At 43.2% G+C, this 19814-nt stretch overlaps 1 protein-coding gene across 7 annotated transcripts in view; it reads right to left on the bottom strand.

Moving 5' to 3' along the window:
- ZNF536 (zinc finger protein 536) overlaps nt 1–19814 on the bottom strand; it is a 337831-nt gene that overhangs the window by 79444 nt on the left and 238573 nt on the right. The gene's annotated exons all lie outside the window — the stretch shown is intronic.

The following is a 19814-nucleotide window of genomic DNA, read 5'->3' as shown; positions in this document are numbered from 1 at the left end:
TCACAGTTAATCGCCATTTTACAGATGAGGTAACTGAGCCACAGAGAAGTGAAGTGACTTGCCCACAGTCACACAGCTGCCAAGTGGCAGAGCCGGGATTCGAACCCATGACCTCTGACTCCCAAGCCCGGGCTCTTTCCACTGTGCCACGCTGCTTCTCTGAGAACCTGAAATTGTTACAGTTTAGAAAATGACTTTTTTCTTGAAATAAGCTTTCACTAGTGACAGTGGTTGAGAAGCAGTATGGTCTAGGGTAAAGAGTATTGGCTTAGGAGTCAGAAGACATTGGTTCTAAATCCAGGACTGCCAATTCCATGCTGTGTGACCTTGCACAAGTCATGTCACTTCTCTGTGTCTCAGCTGGCTCACCTATAAAATGGAGATTCAACACTGGGAGCCTCACATGGGGCAGGGACTGTGTCCAATCTGATTAAGTTGTATCTAGATCAGCACAAAGAATGGCACTTGACAAGTAGTAAGCAATCAAGAACTTGCATAAAAAAATAATTCTATTAGAACACCCGGGAGGAGGTAGAAGGCTTCACTTACTCTTCAGAACAAAGAGGGTGAGGAAACTTCATCCTCCTTCACCACTTTTTGATCTCTTTACTCATCACCTGAGAGAGAGAAGCATCACGGTATAGTGGTCAGAGCATGGGCCTGGATCACGGGTTCTAATCTCAGCTCTGCCACTCATCTGCTGTGTAACCTTGGCCAAGTCACTTCAATTCTCTCTACCTCAGTTCCCTCATCTGTAAAATGGGGATTGAGACTGTGAGCCCTATATGGTACAGGGACTGTGTCCAACCCAATTTGCTTATATCCATCATGGCACTTAGTAAAGTGCCTGGCACATTGAAAGTGCTTAACAAATACCATAATTATTATTATTATATTTAAGGAGGCAAATAAGTTTCCCTGAAGTCATAGATATCATTATCTGAGACCTAAGCAACCCAGCAGCGTGGTAATAAGCCTGAGGGTTCTATCCCTGACACTATGAAGCAGAAGATGGACAACCTCCTAACAAACTATTTATTTACATTGATGATACTGTTGCCTGTCTACTTGCTTTGTTGTCTGTCTCCCCCCTCCTTGACTGTGAGCTCATTTTTGCATAGGGATTGTCTCTATTTGTTGCCAAATTGTATTTTCCAAGCGCTTAATACAGTGCTCTGCCCACAGCGCTCAATAAATATGATTGAATGAATGAAGACTTTTTCCTCCAGGCACCATGTTGTGACAATCTCACCATTTCATGATAGGGATAAGAGGATTCTGACAGCAATTCAGTCTTCCAGAAAGAGAACCCTTGGAAGAAGGTGATTTGTGACTGATATTTTGTTTTGGTAAGAGCCCTTCATGGCTGTCAGTATGTGCCTTTCTGGCATTCTCAGTTTTTAATGCTTGTTCAAAATCACTCAGTCAACCACAGTGCTTATTGAGTGCCTACTGGGAGCAGAATCCCCTGCCCAAGTCAATCAATCATCTTGGTCCCAACACACACCTTCATGTGGTGAAGTGATCTGTGGGGGCTGGGCAATCGGTGGTCACCAAAGGATTCATTCATTCATTCATTCATTCATTCATTCATTCATTCATTCATTCATTCATTCATATTTATTGAGGGCTTACCATGTGCAGAACACTGTTCTAAGTGTTTGGGAAAGTACAATACAGCAATCAAGAGAGACAATCCCTGCCCACCATGAGCTCACAGTCTAGAGATGAGCTCACAGTCTAGAGGATCACCTAGGGCACCTCTCTTGGTGGATAGATTTAGCAGGAATTCTGGAAAGACCTGGTGAATGTAGGTGACGGCTTCCTGCTGATCTCTGGTGCTCCAGCACAGCATAACAATAATAATAATTATTATTATTATTGTAAGGGCTTATTCTGTGCCAAGCACTAAGTGCTGGGGTAGATCCCATGTTAGCAGATTAGACATAGTCTCCTATCTCACCCAGTATCACCATTCTGCCATAGTCACTTCAACCAGAAAGGTTTTTTGAGGGAAGGATTTTTTTAAGGTATTTTTAAGTGCTTACTATGTACCAGGCACTGTACTAAGAGTTGGAGTAGATTCAGGCTAATCAAGTCAACCTACATAGGGCTCACAGTCTTAGTTCCCAGATTGTCACACAGTAGACAAGTAACAAGGCTGTGATGAGAACTCAGGTTTCCTGACTTGCAGGCCTGCATTCTACCCATTAGGCATTATTGCTTCTTTTGGATATAGATTTCATTCATGTGCTTCACGCTGTGTCTGTTTCCTCAATTTCTGCAAGAGGAGCATGACTGGTAGGGAAAGAACCTGTGAGTGGTGTTGAGCAGACCACCAAGTCTATAATTAAGTAACTTGTGCAGACTCTTAGTCGCTAAGTCCTTTTGACTCGATCAAACCTCCTCCATTTTTTTTACAACAGGAAACTCCATCACTGTCTCTGTGCACTGAATACTGAACTAAGTGCTTGGGATAAAAAAATAGAAGTAAATGACATTTACCTGTCCCCACAGATAGGAACTACCATATACACTTCCTTCTTTCAATTCTAGTTTGAATTGCTGGTTTGAGTTAGAATATATTTAGTCATGGCCTGGATTACTCCCTATCCCATTCTTTGATATCATTTTTGTTCTGTGCAAGTGTTGATGCAGCTTGCACTCCTAGGTGGTGGGGAGAAGGAAGAGGAAGAACTAGAGAACTTTTCAATATGCTTGATGGAGTCAAGGGAGATTCAGGTAGAGTACAACACCACTGGAGCTGGAAATCATTTGCAATTTTTTGGAAAAGTATTGATAGTCTTGGCAAACTTTTCATTCCTTACCATCCAAGTTGAGATGCTTCTCTCTATGGTCAGATTTGCTCAAGTTCAAAGTCGCATGTCTCTAGTGTCCTTCACATCTCAACTGAACTTCCATTTCCTCTGGTAAGCTTAACTTGAAATCCCACACATTTTCCAACCTATTAGTGTTACCTTTGGGACATTCCTTTCTCTTAATACATTTTAAAATGTATTTGAATTCATGTGTGTATTCATATGGATTGTTCTTTTAGTTTTTTTTTACCCAAGCCTGACTGAATGACTCAGCCATGACCCTACAGAGGATATCTCACCCTTGGGAATGATATTGCACCTAACGACAACGCCTCCGCCTTAAACTGTGAGCCACACATGGGGCAGTTATTCTGTCCAACCTGACTACATTTGCCAGTGCATGGGAGACAATAAGTGCTTAACAAATATGGCAATTAAAGCAGCATGGCCTAGGGGAAAGATCAAGGGCCACGGAGTCAGAGGATCTGGGTTCCAATCCCAGATCCTCTTGAAGTCACGTCACTTCTCTGTGCCCCAGTTACCTCATCTATAAAATGGAGATTAAGGCTGTGAGTCCCTGTGGATTGTGTCCAACCTGATTAGTGTTTATCTAGCCTATTGCTTAGTACAGTGCCTGGCACATAGTAAGCGCTTAACAAATACCATAAAAAATGCTATTATTAATGTGGCTGTTCCTATAAGAGGCCAAATTTTCAGCTCTTCCCCATAAAAGTTTTAAAGTTATACCTTTTCTCCATTATTGAACTCTCTTCCTATTGGCAACACTTGATAGTATAATAGGAATGCTGCCAGTAAAAATAATTATGTTATTTGTTAGGTGTTGACTATGAAGAGACACAATAATCAGGTCCCATTTGGGGCTCACAGTTCAAGGAAGAGGGAGATCAGATATTTAATCCCTCTTTTTAAGATAAAGAAACTGAGGTTCAGAGAAGTTAAGAGACTTTCTCAGGTCACAGAGCTTACAAGCGATGGAGCTGGGATTAGACCCGGATCCTCTGATTCCCAGGACCGTGCTTCTTCCATTAGGCCATGCTTGTCAGTGGGTACAAACCAGCAACCCTGGACTCATAGGACCAAAGGAAGAACCACCTTAGCAAAGGAAGAACTTATCAAGGTTTAGAATGCCTAGTACCAGGTTTATGCAGAAATTATACATTCATTCATTCAATCATGTTTATTGAGCTCTTACTATGTGCAGAACACTGTATTAAGCGCTCGGAATGTAGACTTCAGCAGTAGAGAGAGACAATCCCTGCCCACTCCGGTCGTCTCCAAATCCAAATCAATCCATTACAATCGACTTCTTGAGAAGTTTCCATAAAAATGGATATCTCTCAACTCCCTTACAGTGACAGTCCTGCCAAATTCCAGCAGTGAACCTAAAATGAAAATAAATAATAGCAAATTTCCTTCCTCAAATCTCTAGGAAGGAGCTTTTTTTGGCCAACTCTTGTGTGTCTCTGTGTAGGTTTCTGAACCTGCTAATATCAGGGACAGAGTTGGCATAAACATCAAAGCAGGCAACGAGCAGAGCACCCCCTCTAGAAGTTGCCCCAAATTAATTTCACCGAACATGGCAGAATTCCTGGGTCTTCCCAGAGACTACCCAGCACTTGAAAAGAGCCGCATTTCCTGCCCCTAACTCATATCCCCTCTGCTAATTAAGCCATTTGGCATAACAGTAGTAGAGCCATCTGTCCCTTTATTTAGGATACATCAGGATGGACCATGGACAAGATAACACAACGTTAACAACGTCTCCGCTCAAAAAACCACCCTCTCGTTTCTTATCTCCTTGCCATGCAATGAGAGGGAAAGACAAAGCCTACTATGAATTTGGGTTCTAAAAAGTGTTAGGTTTACGCACGTTGGCCTGGGGCTGAAAGACGCCAGAGGGAAGGTAATTGCCAAAGGCAATCTTCTGAACATGGATTCAGGATTTGAGTAAAACAATCAATGAGTAAATGGACAGCCAGGGCCTATCTCTGTGGCAGTGCCCATACCGGAATCAGAAACAATCAGAAACAACAGAAGAGTATTTACTGAATGCTTACACTGTGCAGAACACTACTGAGCATTTGGGAGAGTACAACAGGGCAAATAGACACAAACCCTGCCTTCAGGGAGTTTACAATCTAATAGGGGAGATGGACACAAAAATAAATTAGGGGAAGATATTTACAATAATTCCATGGGTAGAGGGGTGAAGAGAGTACCAAGTGATTTTAGAAGTCTCTGAAGATAGGGAATCGTAGCAGTCTGATAATAATAATAATAATAATGAAAATTGTATTTGTTAAGTGCTTATTATGTGTCAAGTACTGTGCTAAGCACTGGGGTAGATACAAAGTGATTAGGTTGGACACAGTCCTTGTCCCACATAGGGCCCACAGTCTCAATCCCCATTTTACAGATGAAGTAACTGTGGCACAGAGAAGTGATGTGACTTGCCCAAGGTCACACAGCAGACAAGTGGCATAGTCAGGACTAGAACCCATGACCTCCTGACTTCCAGGCCCGTGCTCTGTCCACTACACCATGCTGCTTCTCTGACGTGAAGAGAAAGTAGTTCTGGGGGGAGAGAGAACTTGAGTAAGGGTTTGATGGGAGGAGGTGATAGTGAAGCCTAGTGACTGACTAGTATGAGAGAAGTGAAGGGTGTGAGTTGGGTTATAGTAGGAGAGGAGTTTGAGTACAGGAGAGAGAGAGAGAGCTGATTGAGTTCCTTCAAGTCAGTGTTAAGGAGCTTCACTTTGACATGGACATGGATGAACAACCACTGGAGGTTTGTGGGCAGTGGGGAGATGGTCATAGAACAATGTTTTAGAAAAATGATCCAGATAGCAGAGTGAAATACAGACTGGAGAAGATGGTCAGCAAGAAGGCTATTACCGTAGTCTAGATGGGATTTGACAAGTGCTTGGACTAGCAAGGCAGCAGTTTAGATGGTGAGGAAGAGTTGGAGTTGGGATTTGTGGGGAATACAGGACCAAGAGAATTTGGTGACTTACTGGAAATGCAAATTGAAAGAAAAATATGACTCAAAAACAACACCAAGGTTATAAGACCTGTGAAGCAGGGAAGATAGTGGTGTTGATATTCCCAGGGCCCTTGGGCACCTGCGAGAGAGGGATCACACCCAAAACACTTCTCCTCTGGAGGGGTTTAGGGATATTCCTTGTTCCATGGTCCTGGGTAGAACCCTCCTATTCACATGGATCTAATGGCCCCAAATTTGCCTTATTGGATTTTAGTTTTCTATATGCAGAATTTAGGAATTATGAAACACTGCTAGCTAAGAATTAGCCAGAATGGTCCAATGTCACATGAATCGGAAGACCAGAGGAATGCTTCTATATAAGTGCCCCGTAGGAAGAAACAAAAGCCCGAAGGATTCTGGTATTTGCTCCTAAAATGATGGGTACATTCCTCAGGACAAGCATTATTGATAATGATGATAATAATAATAATAATGATAGTACTTAAGTGCTTACTACATACCAAACACTGTTCTAAGTGCTGGGGTAGACACAAGTTAATCAGATTGGACAGTTCCTAGTACATATAGGGCTCACAATCTCAATCCCCATTTTTACAGATGACTTACCCAAGGTCACGCAGCAGACAAGTGGCAGAGGAGGACTTAGAACCCAGGTCCTTCTGACTTCTAGGCCCATGCTCTATCCATTAGGCAACGCTGCTTTAGGTGTCTTCTCACTCAGAGCAAGCTTTGGGGGGTCTTCTCCAGCAATCCTACCAAGTAACCTTCTAGGGCCAGTGTCACCATTTCAAACATCAACCATAAAGAGAAAATATCCTCCAAGTTACCTTATTTCCCAAGCTCTGTTGTGTGGACTCACTGTTCTTAAACGCACTGTCCAAGAAACCCATCATTAAATTCACGAATGCCAGTGATCGGCTACGTGGTTTCTCCTGTGGCATTTTCTCCTAAAAAAGCTACCCCACAGATTTATGAAACCGCCGGTAGAAGACAGATTGAGATTTCAGAAAAAAGGAAGAGAATCGTGAGTCAAGCCCCACTTGTCAGTGGTGAGAATGGCACTTAAATCATCCCAGACCAAGGACTGTTCAGTTTTTCGACTCTACCCTGCCCAGCCCAAAATGAAAGCCTTCCACTGTAGGCCACACTCTGTGTGAAAGTTGCTGAAGCGACCACAGTGTGGTCAGCATACTGCAGCAATGTGGTGTACCACAAAATCTCCGGGTCCCGAATACACTGAATTAAAAATCATGGTGGCCGCAGAGGCTGCCCATGGGGAATGGAGGTTGAACCAAGGCAGTCTGGTAGGCTTCAAGTTGGTCATGACTGATAACTGAAGAATGAGGGAAAATCTTTAAACAATGACACAACTTTGGCTACCTGTTTTCCAGGTCTGAGGACCCTCTATCTAGGCATCCATGCCTGGAATTCACTCTCCCCATCACTGTAAGCTCCTTGTAGACAGGAAATATGTCTTCCATCTGTTGGGGTGTCCTTTCCCAAGCACTTGCTCCGATGCTCTGCATACAGTAAGCACGTAAAAGCTACCCACCAGAACACAGCTCTACCCACCTACTGAAATCCCATTTCCCCCAGCACGTTTCCCTCCATTGTTTTTCTCCCCAGGTCCTATCCCCTTAATTATCACTTCAGTACTTTATAATGTTCTTGTGTCACCTCCATGCTCACAACCACTTGTCATCCTCTTGTTTCTATCGATTTGAGCTGTCTACTACTTAAATCCCCTCTCAGGGTCACACCTGGAGAGTTTCCAGTATTCTACCATTCTCGGCTATGGGAGGGAGAGTCAAGCAGAGGCCTACCCATTACGTTCCTAGCGTGGGCAGTGGCTAGCGAGTGGCAGGCATTCGGTTACAAGTCAAAACTCACCCCTGCTGGGCAGCAGCGGCACGGGAGACAGTCGAGGATGGAGACTCGAGTTCACTGCACGGAAGGCGGCAATGGTAAACCATTTCCATATTTTCACCAAGAAAAATCGATGGGCACACTACCAGAACGATTGCAGATGGAAAGTGGGGTGTTCTGGGAGAGATGCGTCCGCGGTGTCGCTATGGGTCGGAAACGACTCGACGGCATTAGACAAGACTACTTAAATACTTTACATAAGCACCTTTCTGTTCTCTTCTCCCCATCTGTAATTTACTTTCTATCTGTCTCACTCATTAGGTCGTAAATTCTTTGACAGGAGGAATTATGTCTTCTAACTTCATGGTGCTCTACCAAGGGCTAGGTGCTAAATAAACACTATCGATTCACTGATGGATGTGGAGCACTCATTGGATTTGATGTTATAAAAATCCTTTTGCAGGACAAAATCCTGGTAACAACAGTACTGGATCCTCAAAGGGAAAAGAAAGCTTATGTCCCTGAGACCGTATATCAAGCAGTGGTTTGAGTGGGGAAGGGGCGGCAATTTCCACTGAAAAGATCTGGTGGACTTTCTGTAAAAGAATTTCCTCCTGCTGCTTCTCTCTAGGATGCAAAGAGAATACAAAGGCAATGGATTTTGGAAAGTCAATTTTGAATTTAACCTAGTCAGGGCTTATAGCCTGTGAAGCAATCGAAAGACAGGTAGTGTTGGCCAAACCAGTTGCTTCCTGATTTAGTGGAGACTGGAAGCCATCATCTGTCCTGTGAAGTCTGACTGATGCATTCACTAAAGGGCCTGGGCCATGAACTCATCTCCATCCACCCCATCCTTCATTCCAGTGTTCTAGTACAGTCAAATCCAGACTACGCTCCCAGAACACGATTCAGGTAAAACTCTACCACTCTGAGACACCCTCTAGTGCAAAATACTATCTTGCACGCTTCCAAGCACAACATAAGATATTCTGCACAAATGTATTTGGCACACAGTAGATGCAAAATAAATACCTGTGAGAAGCAGTGCACACTAGTAGAAAGAGCGAGGTCTGGGGGTCAGAGGACCTGGGTTCTAATCCTGGATCCACCACTTCTCTGTTGCGTGACCTTGGGCAAGTCACTTAACTTCCCTGTGTTCAGTTACCTCATCGGTAAAATGGGGATTAAGACTGTTAGTCCTATGCGGTACATGGGCCATGTCCAACCCAATTATTTCATATATACCCCAGAGATTAGTAGAGTTCTTGCCACATAATGAGCACCTAACAAATACCATGCAAAAATAGAATAAAATACTACTCATTACTTGAACGACCAGTTCACTTGGCCTCAGAATATGGTAATGCCAACCTGGTGCATACCCTCTTTAGCTTATTTTTTGAATGCATCTTCATGTACCCTGGTGGTTTGGTGACAGCCAAGGGAACATTGCTTAGTTCTGACAGTATTTAGTGCCTGCTTAGCCATGAGGTGCAACAACAAAGAAATCACCAATCATTAATCTGGAAAGTTTCCCAGATTATACATCTGCCCTTCTAATTTACACCTCTGAGGATGCTGCCGACTGGGAATGAGGATCAGAGAATTACTCTCCTTTGCTCCTCGGTTAGGAAATTACTGTGGGAGAATTACTCTGTCCCTCTCTGCGAGACAAAAAAAATCTGACTTCTGGCTAAATAGTTGTAAATACAATATACAAGTAAAAACACTTGCATGTCAGCACCACATAAATTGTAGGTACCTTATAGGCAGGGATCATGCCTACCAACTCTTTTGTACTGTCACAATAGCTTAGTACAGTACTCTTCACAGAGTATGCACTAAATAAATAGCACTGATGGATTGACTTGTCTGCACATGGGTCTCCGCTCACAGCCTTCTCGGGGTCCACCGCAGCTAATTTTCAGAGAAAGAAATCCTTCGGGAGACCAGGTGACCCATAGTTTCCTCAGGGGTTCTAAGAAGCTACGGTCACTTGGGTAGAACATTAATTTAGGGGGTTTCCTCCTGAAGTAATCTCAAGAAGCAGATTGTTCCTTTTTGTTGAAGCAGCAGAACCTGTGTATAAGCACTCATTAATGTTGATTAAAAAGGGAGACAAAATACATAGCCTGCAGGCTTCTGGGGAACAGGGAAAATATCTATTCTTTAGAAAGTATCTTGAGTCCTACCACTGGACACTCATACTCACCTCACCCCCAAAGCGTTTATGTGCATATCCATAATTCATTTATTCATATAAATCTCGGTCTTCCCCTCTAGACAGTAAACTCCTTGTGGGAGGGAATATGTTCATTAACTCTGTTGTACTATACTTTCCCAAGAGCTTAGAACAATGCTCTGCAAACAGTAAATGCTTAATAAATATTATGGATTGATTGACCAATAACTTATTGATGAGTAGCGTTGTCGGGTTTGGTTATATGCAAACCCATTATCCCAAAAGGGTGCAAAGCTTGCAAAATTATCATACATGTCTCATACGTGTCTGTCTTGCATGGTTTAACAACCCCCAAACTCAGTAGACACTGCAGTTTGCTCAGAAGAGCCCATCGTGTAAATGGCCATATGTGTGAGAATCTGCCTTTCTTTAAGTGCAAGCAACAGTATGCTTACTTGACCTTGGAAGGTCTCATTTTGGTTTGGCATCTCTCCTGCAGACCATTCCTAGGACACAGGTATGGAACCATGAGAACCAAAGTTTCACAAACTCTGCCTTTCATAATGGCCAAAATGTATAATACTTATTAAATACACCGCTACTTAACGGCCGATTATGTCTTTAGCCGAGAATTTCTTTTACATTAGGGCTGGGAAAAATCAGCCTGCTGACCAGGCTCGATTTATTTAGGACATTTAAAATGCTTGGTTGTGTTTGATAGAAGAAGCCCTTCTCAGGAGATTTTTAGGAAGAAGAGAAGTATTAAACTATTTAGGAACTCATAGCTGCAGCTATTATGCAGCTAAAAGTCGACCGCAATCAGTAAGTCAATCACTCACATTTACTGAGTGCTTGGGAGACTGTATGTTTCAGAGTATGGACCCAGCTTCTTACTTCCTAGGTAAATCGGCCTTCAGAGGAGGAAGCAGGACCAATTTGGTTATAGAAACGAAACATAATTTTAAAAATCAATCAATGGCATTTATTGATCGCTTACTATGTGCAGACCACTGTACTAAGCACTTGGGAGAGTTCAATACAAGAGAAGTAGCAGGCATGTTCGACTCGTCTCTCTCGTTCACCCCACACATCCTATCCGTTACCAAGACCTGTCGGTCTCACTTTTACAATATCGCCAAGATCCGCCCTTTCCTCTCCACCCAGACGGCTACCTTACTGTTACGGGCTCTTGTTATATCCCGGTTAGACTACTGTGTCAGCCTTATCTCTGATCTCCCTTCCTCCTCTCTCGCCCCGCTCCGGTCTATTCTTCACTCCGCTGCCCGGCTCATCTTCCTGCAGAAACGATCTGGGCATGTCACTCCCCTTCTTAAACAACTCCAGTGGTTGCCTATCAACCTCCGCTCCAAACAAAAACTCCTCACTCTAGGCTTCAAGGCTCTCCATCACCTTGCCCCTTCCTACCTCTCCTCCCTTCTCTCTTTCTACTGCCCACCCCGCACGCTCCACTCCTCTGCCGCCCACCTCCTCACCGTCCCTCGGTCTCGCCCATCCCGCCGTCGACCCCTGGGCCACGTCCTCCCGCGGTCCTGGAATGCCCTCCCTCCTCACCTCCGCCAAACTAATTCTCTTCCCCTCTTCAAAACCCTACTTAAAACTCACCTCCTCCAAGCGGCCTTCCCAGACTGAGCTCCCCTTCTCCCTTTACTTTCTCTACCGCCCCCCCCTTCACCTCTCCGCAGCTTAACCCTCTTTTCCCCCCATTTCCCTCTGCTCCTCCCCCTCTCCCTTCCCATTCCCTCAGCATTGTACTCGTCCGCTCGACTGTATAAATTTTCATTACCCTATTTATTTTGTTAATGAAATGTACATCACCTCTATTCTATTTAGTTGCCATTGTTTTTACGAGATGTTCTTCCCCTTGACTCTATTTATTGCCATTGTTCTTGTCTGTCCGTCTCCCCGGATTAGACTGTAAACCCGTCAAACGGAAGGGACTGTCTCTATCTGTTGCCGACTTGTTCATTCCAAGCGCTTAGTACTGTGCTCTGCACATAGTAAGCGTTCAATAAATACTATTGAATGAATGCCCATAAATGAGCTTAAAATGTAGAGGGAAAGAGACTGGAATTGGTTGACAGGGGAGCCAGGAACTAATCCAATCTCTGCTATTAAATTTTCTCTGCCTCCATTTCCTCATCTATAAATTGAAGATAAAATAACTGCTCTCCTTACCTCTTGGACTGTGAGCCCAGTGTGAAACAAGGATGATGTCTGATCTGATTAGCTGGGGGTCTACCTCAATGCTTGGCACAGTGTCTGCACACAGTAAATATTTAGTAAATACCATAACTAACTGAAATATCAAGAGATGCCAAAGGCAACTTAAAGGAAAGGGTGAGGTCTCTTTCTCCCAACATCAATATACCAGTGCTCTAGATGAAGGGGCTCAAAGATTTAGCTCATTATGGGCAGGGAACATGTCTGCCAAATCTACTGCTCTCCCAAGAGCTTGGTAGAGTGCTATGCACATAGTAAGTGCTTAACAAGTATCATAAAAATACACTCAGTAAATACCATTGATGATGATGATAACTTGGCCTGGCCCTCTTCACACATACTAATCATGCTTGGTGTTCGCCTTCCATTGCTTTATTGAACTTACTATTGGGAATGTGGAAAGGGATTCTTTTGGTGGAAATTTAAAAGATTAACTCCATAATAACAATAATAATGTTGGTATTTGTTAAGCGCTTACTATGTGCAGAGAACTGTTCTAAGCGCTGGGGGAGATACAAGGTCATCAGGTTGTCCCACGTGAGGCTCACAGTTAATCCCCATTTCACAGATGAGGTAACTGAAACACAGAGAAGTGAAGTGACTTGCCCACAGTCACAGAGCTGACAAGTAGCAGAGCCTGGATTCAAACCCATGACCTCTGACTCCCATGTCCGGGCTCTTTCCACTGAGCCACGCTGCTTCTTTGATCACCAGCAGTGAGATGTCTACATTTTCATATATTTCTGTGGCATCTATCACCATGGTATTCAGGACCTCAGACAAGAACTTGAGGCAGAAAAGCAGCTTACATGGGAGAGGAAAAAGGAAATCATTCCATCCCACTCTCCACCAAAGTCTTAACAATAATGTTGGTATTTGTTAAGCGCTTACTATGTGCCGAGCACTGTTCTAAGCGCTGGGGTAGACACAGGGGAATCAGGTTGTCCCACGTGGGGCTCACAGTCTTAATCCCCATTTTACAGATGAGGGAACTGAGGCACCGAGAAGTTAAGTGACTTGCCCAAAGTCACACAGCTGGCAAGTGGCAGAGCTGGGGTTCGAACCCATGACCTCTGACTCCAAAGTCTTATTGAGTTTAGCAGGGAGTTTGGGGTGATCCCAGAGCTTTGAGAACAGATGATGGAACCACATGGATAAAAAGAGGAGCTGAGATAGTGGGGAACCTCCCACTACAACTACAAGAAGAAAGTGTCACCATCTAAGGCCATTTTAGGACAAGCAGCGTGGCCTAGTGGAAAGAGCATGGGCTCAGAGTTAGAGAACCTTAGTTCTAATCCTGGCTCTGTCATATGTCTGCTGCGTGACCTTGGGCAAGTCACTTAACTTCCCTGTGCCTCAGTTACCTCATCTACAATATGGAGATTAAGACTGTGAGCCCAATGTGGGACAGGAATTATGTCCAACTTTATTATCTTGTATCTACCCCAGCATTTGGTATAGTCCCTGGCACACAGTAATAATAATAATAGTATTTAAGTGCTTACTAGGTGCCAAGCATTGTTCTAAGTGCTGGGGTAGATAAAAGGAAAGCAGGTTGTCCCACGTGGGGCTTACAGTCTTAATCCTCATTTTCCAGATGAGGTAACTGAGGCACCGAGAAGTTAAGTCTCTTACCCAAAGTCACACAGCTGACAAGTGGTGGAGCTGGGGTTAGAATCCATGACCTCTGACTCCCAAGCCAGGGTTCTTCCCACTAAGCCAAACTGCTTCTCTTAGTAATAAGCACTTCACAAAAGACATTTTTAAAGAAGGCCCAAGCTGAGGATAGTTCATGTAAGGGATGTTTATACTTCATTACCAGAAATGAAAAGGTCATTGTCCTGTTCTCCCTCCCACTTTGGACTGTGAGCACCAGTGTGGACAGGGACTGTGTCCAACCTGATTATCTTGCTTAGTACTAGTGCTTAGTACAGGGCTTGGCACATAGTAAGTGCTTGAGAAATATTATCATTATTATTACAATGGACGCATGTGGAGATAAGGCCATTTCTGAAGAATTTGAGTTCTGCATCCAGTGGCATTTTATGCTAAGCCCAACTTTATCATTGATTGGGGCTAAACATTTTACAAGGTGGCAAATAGCGCCCCTGTTAAATCTATCTCAGTATCGGAAAGTCATTATTTGTATATATTTGTATGTATTTTTATTACCGTATTAATTTTGTTAATGAGGTGTACATCCCCTTGATTCTATTTATCGTGATTACGTTGTCTTGTTTTTGTCCGTCCGTCTCCCCCGATTAAACTGTGAGCCCGTCACTGGGCAGGAATGGTCTCTATCTGTTGCCGCATTGTCCATTCCAAGCGCTTAGTACAGTGCCCTGCTCAATAGATACGCTCAATAAATATGATTGAATGAATGAATGAATGATTTCTCAACAGTCCTATGTCATTCGGGGGACTTAGGTACGAGAAGAAGAATACTGATCTGGAACAGTCTTTGAAAGCCTTTGACTTTTAATTTGTTAGAAAATCACTGGGGAATGACAAGAACCGATACCATTCATTGGCTACATTCACCTTTCTTTCTTTTCTTTTGTGGTTCTGCTTATTTTTTGTTGTTTTTTTACTTAAATATAATTTGCCAATACTGCATTTAGATTCCTAAGCAAGGGTGACTATATCTAAATTTAATAAATTTGGAAATTTATTTTCATGACAAATGAATGAATAAATATTTTCCCAGTCAAGGATCTAACATCTTTTGCAGATTCATGTCTCCAGAATCTACCCTTTCCTCTCCATCCAAGCTGCTAACATGTTGATCCAAGCTCTTTTCATACCCTGCCTTGTTTACTGCATCAGCCTCCTTAGTAACTTCCTTGCCTCCTACCTCTCCCCTCACCAATCTATATTTCTCTCTCCTGCCCAGATGATTTTTCCAAAAAAAACCAACCAAAAAACCAACAGAAACTCCTCACCATCGACTTTGGAGTTCAATCACCTAGATCCTCTGTACTTTATCTCACAGAGCTCCTGTAACCCAACCCACAGAGTTTGTTTCTCTAACACCAAGGAGAAGCAGCCTGGCCTAGTGGAAAGAGCAGGGGCCTGGGAGTTAGAAGGACCTGTGTTCTAGTCCCAGTTCTGCCACTTATCTGCTGAATGCCCTTGGGCAAGTCGCTTCACTTCTCTGTGCCTCAGGTACCTCATCTGTAAAATAGGGATTACCACCATGAGACCCAAGTGGGACATGGACTATGGGCTCCCTGATTACCTGGTATCTAACCCAGCACTTAGAACAGTCCCTGGCACACAGGAAGAGCTTAATCAATACCATAAAAAAACCTTACCTCAATCTCATCTATTTCGATGTTCACCCCCTGCCTATGTCTTCCCTCTGGCCTAGGATCCACTCCCCCCACTTTTATTTAAAAGACCATCTCTCTCCCCACCTTCAAAAGCACTAGGAAAACCTCCTTCAAGTGGCTTTCCATAACTGGGCCTTTGTTTCTCTTATTTTCCTTCTCTTCTGCATCACCTAGCCATTTGGATCTATTCCCGTTTAAGCAATTAATATTCCCTCTACCCCCAATTCCACAGCACTTACATACACATTCTGTATACCCTGCCATTTACCCTACCTGTAAATAAATTAAATCATATCAAAGTCTATCTCTGTCTCTAGGCTGCAAGCTCCTCATAGGCAGGGAACCTGTCTATCAACCCTACAGGACTGGACTCTTTCAAGTGACCAATACGATACTTAGGACACAGTCAAACCTCAATAAATACCATTGATTGATCGATTCAGTGTTTTATAGTCTTCTCGGTCAGAGAGACCTTTCACCTTCATCATTTTCATCATCACCACCACTTTTCACATCATCAAGGTCAACCAAAACTTCCATGGAAAATAAAGATCTGACAGATTTTGTGTTATGTCAGACTTATTTTAAAACCTTTGAAAAGTAAATTATTCATTGAGGTGTTTTGACAAATGAAATAAATTGATATTCAGTTCTCTTGGTTTTCAAGAAACACTCTTCCCACAAGTTTAATGTCAGAAGAATTGTACGTAAAAGAGAAAATGAGACAAAAGTGATTGTACCTCACTATCACGGATGACAGTAACCTTAACTTGTTTACATTAAGAGCCTGCTTCCTTGATGTTTTATGATGACCCTTGATTAGAGATTCCTTTCACTTTTATAGGGCTCTTACCTTACTGCCTTTTCTGCCTCTTAGATTTAGGGAAAACGCTGAGTTCAGAATCTGTGTACACCATGCAAAGACATGGCGGTCAACCAAGATTCTTCTGGCTTTCACAAGGAGCATTTGGCTGGATGAGAGACTCTGTGCCGAAAGAGCCCCAAACCATGGCTGAGTCAGATTGAAAATGGATCATCTTAATATTTTCTGTCGTAACTTACCTGGCCTGAAAATCCAAAAAAAGAGACCTATTTCCTACACCACTAGGTTTTCTTAGAGAAGTAGAAAACTTCTCAGGGTAGCCTGAACTAGCTGTGTTGTCATTAAGGTCAAAATACAAAATCAACAGAAAGATAGATAGAGATGATTTCTGGTAGATAATGGGAATTGTATTGACCTACCGATAACATGTGCAGAGGGTCACTGTGGGTTATGGCTGCCTAAACTCTAACGGATATCGTCCAGGCAATTTGCTTCATCTCATAAATGATCCAGGGATACTGCAATGCTGGCCCAAATCCCCAAGTTTGGGAATCGTTTTTTTTTTCCTGTATTTAAGGATTCTGGAAGCTCAGACTACTCCTGGGAAAGAAAATGAAATGGTGGGTATAGATGTAAACTGAGAGAGAGCTGGGCAACATTTACGTGACATGTGGCATGACTCTCAGAAAAATGAAAGAAACGTCATACGTTCAATCTCTGACTTGGGCTAGTCACCTCTCCTGTGATCACTTCTTAGCCAACCGGCCAGCTTGTGCAATCCTTTAATCTTCCCTCAGACACATGCCACATGTCATCCTAAACTGTAGGCCCGACAACAAAGGGTTGATTCCTGGGATGAGCCAAGCCTACAAGCATGGACATGCGGAGAGAGAACAGGCCTAAGAGTTAGAGGATCTAGGTTCTAATCCTGGCTCTGTCACTTGCCCTGCTGCATGACCTTGGACAAGTCAGCAGACTTCTCTGAACTTAGTTTCCCCATCTGCAAATTTGGGATCAAATATCTGTTCTCCCTCCTATTTGGACTATGAGCACTGTGTGATGATCTTGTATCTATCCCAGTAATGACTACAGTGCTTGGCACATATTAAGCATTTAAATAATAGTACAATATAATTTATCATTATTCTTATTATTACCAGGACTATTTTCTCTAAAATTAAAGGACGGTACCAAAATGTAAGGTAATAGGAAATAGGTGACGTTAAGTGACTTATCCAAGATAATACAGCAGACAAGTGCCTGATAGGTGATTAGAACCAAGAACCTCTAATTCCCAGGGCCATGCTCCTTCCACTAGAAGCAGCTAGGTCTAGTGGATAAAGCACGAGACTGGAAGTCAGAAGGACGTGGGCTCTGATCCCGGCTCTGCCACTCATCTGCTGTGAGACGCTGGGCAAGTTATTCAACTTCTCTGTGTCTCAGTTTGCGCAACTCTAAAATGGAAATTAAGACTGTGAGCCCTATGTGGAACAGGAACTGTGTCCAACCTGATTATCTTGTACAGTACTTAGCACATTGTAAGCACTTGACGAATACCCACGTTATCATTATTATCATTATTACTAGTATATGCTGCTTCCCCTTCCCTGTGCTTCATTTTCCTCATGTGTAAATTGGGGATAAATTACCTGCTCTCTCTCCCCATGAGACAAATAGATCCGGGGGTGGGGGGAGAGGGGGAAGGGAACAGGGACTGTGTCCGGTCTTATTGAATTATATCTCCCCCAGTGCTTAGCACAGTGCCTGACACGTAGCAAATACTTGACAAGTATTTTTCTTCTTCTTATTGTTATTATTATCTTCATCATTATGGAGTTGGCAATGTTTTCCCACATCCAAGTGGGCAATATCTGAAGATACTCCTGAAGTGGATACCTAGTGAGTGGCAGGTATTAACTGACAAGGGAAGCAAACAAGACCAAGTAGAAAATAATGATAATTATAGTATTTGTTAAGCACTTAGGCACTATTCTAAGCACTGCGGTAGGTTCAAGATAATCGGGTTGTCCCATTTAGGGCTCACAGTCTTCGTACCCATTTTACAGATGAGGGACCTGAGGCACAGAGAAGGGAAGTGACTTGCCCAAGGTCACACAACAGACAAGTGGCAGAGCTGGGATTAGAACACATTAGATCCGGCTAAAGACTAAATCTGGAATCTCTACCTAAGGATCTCACATGGGGGAATTTGCTTCAGAGGGAGCCGAGATGGTTCAAATTATACTACTGCAAAGGGAAATAAGGCCTTCTCTGAGCTCAGAAATGCTCACACCCTGAATCTCAGCCCCCAAACTTTCTCTTACTTGGTTCTGCAGCATTCAGAAAATGGGTTTCCAGATGGGGCCTGTGGCTCATATGCCAAACTACAGAGCTTGAGTGAACGTTGCCATCTCCCCAATCCCTGCCAAGACAAAACAAGAAGGCCTAATATTTCCCCTGGATCTTGTGATGCTTCCCCACAGGAGACCAGAGTTTCCCCAGTGGCTGTCTTCCTGTCGGATGGATCAAGGTCCTCAGCTCTTCTTCTCTGGGGTCTTAAGGTTCACCTCGGTCTCTTTGACTGATCAGTGTCCCATCAACAATGGGGAAGAAACAAGCCAGCAAAATGATGATGGTATTCACTAAGTGCTACTATGTGCCAAGCACTGTTCTAAGCTCTGAAGTAGATACGAGTAATCAGATTGGACGGAGTCCTTATCCCACATGGGCTTCACAGTCTTATTATCCATTTTACAGATGAGGTAACCGAGTCACAGAGAAGTTAAGTGACTTGCCCAAGGTCACTCAGCAGAGAAGTGGCAGAGTCAGGATTAGAACCCAGGTTCTTCTTTCTCCCAGCTATTTTCACATTCACAGGAGTGAAGGACAAATACCAAGAAAAGGACATCAAGAGGTATTTTACCCCAATGCTTAGTTTAATACGAGGGCCACCCCTCTAGACTGTAAGCTCACTGTGGGCAGGAAATGTGTCTGTTTATTGTTATATTGTCCTCGCCCAAGCACTTAGTGCAGCACTTTGCACAATAGCACTCAATAAATACAACTGAATGAATGAAGTTCACGAAACCAGTTTGCAAAGACTTAAGATTTAAGCCTAACTTCCTAACATAAAATACCAGATACAAGAAGTTTTCCAAAATGCAACTTTGAGCTCCTTCTGGAGTTTCCCACTTCCAACTCAAAGCAGACGATCAGAAACAAGCCAAGGTTTAAGCTTTTCAAATAGAGTCTACCTTGAAGGATAACAAAGTAAAAAGACCCTCTAGGTCTCTCTTTTCTTGTCCTTATCGACCCAGATTCGCCTAGATTCTGTCTTTCATAAATCAGAGGAATTGTAAGGCAACAAACTACCCTTCCTGGTCTTCATCGAAGAATACTTTGACATTCTGGTTGGGTGTAAAGACTATCATTCTAGGCTGTGAGACTCTCTTGTTCTCCCCTACTATACCTACTTCAAGTAAAATAATTCAGCAGAATACATCCTCCATTGCTCACTGCTGGCAGA

Source organism: Ornithorhynchus anatinus, chromosome 11 (genome assembly GCF_004115215.2).
Source record: "Ornithorhynchus anatinus isolate Pmale09 chromosome 11, mOrnAna1.pri.v4, whole genome shotgun sequence".
Taxonomy (NCBI): Eukaryota; Metazoa; Chordata; class Mammalia; order Monotremata; family Ornithorhynchidae; genus Ornithorhynchus; species Ornithorhynchus anatinus.
The sequence above is the reverse complement of the archived record's forward strand: the minus strand, read 5'-3'. Positions and strand labels throughout refer to the sequence as shown.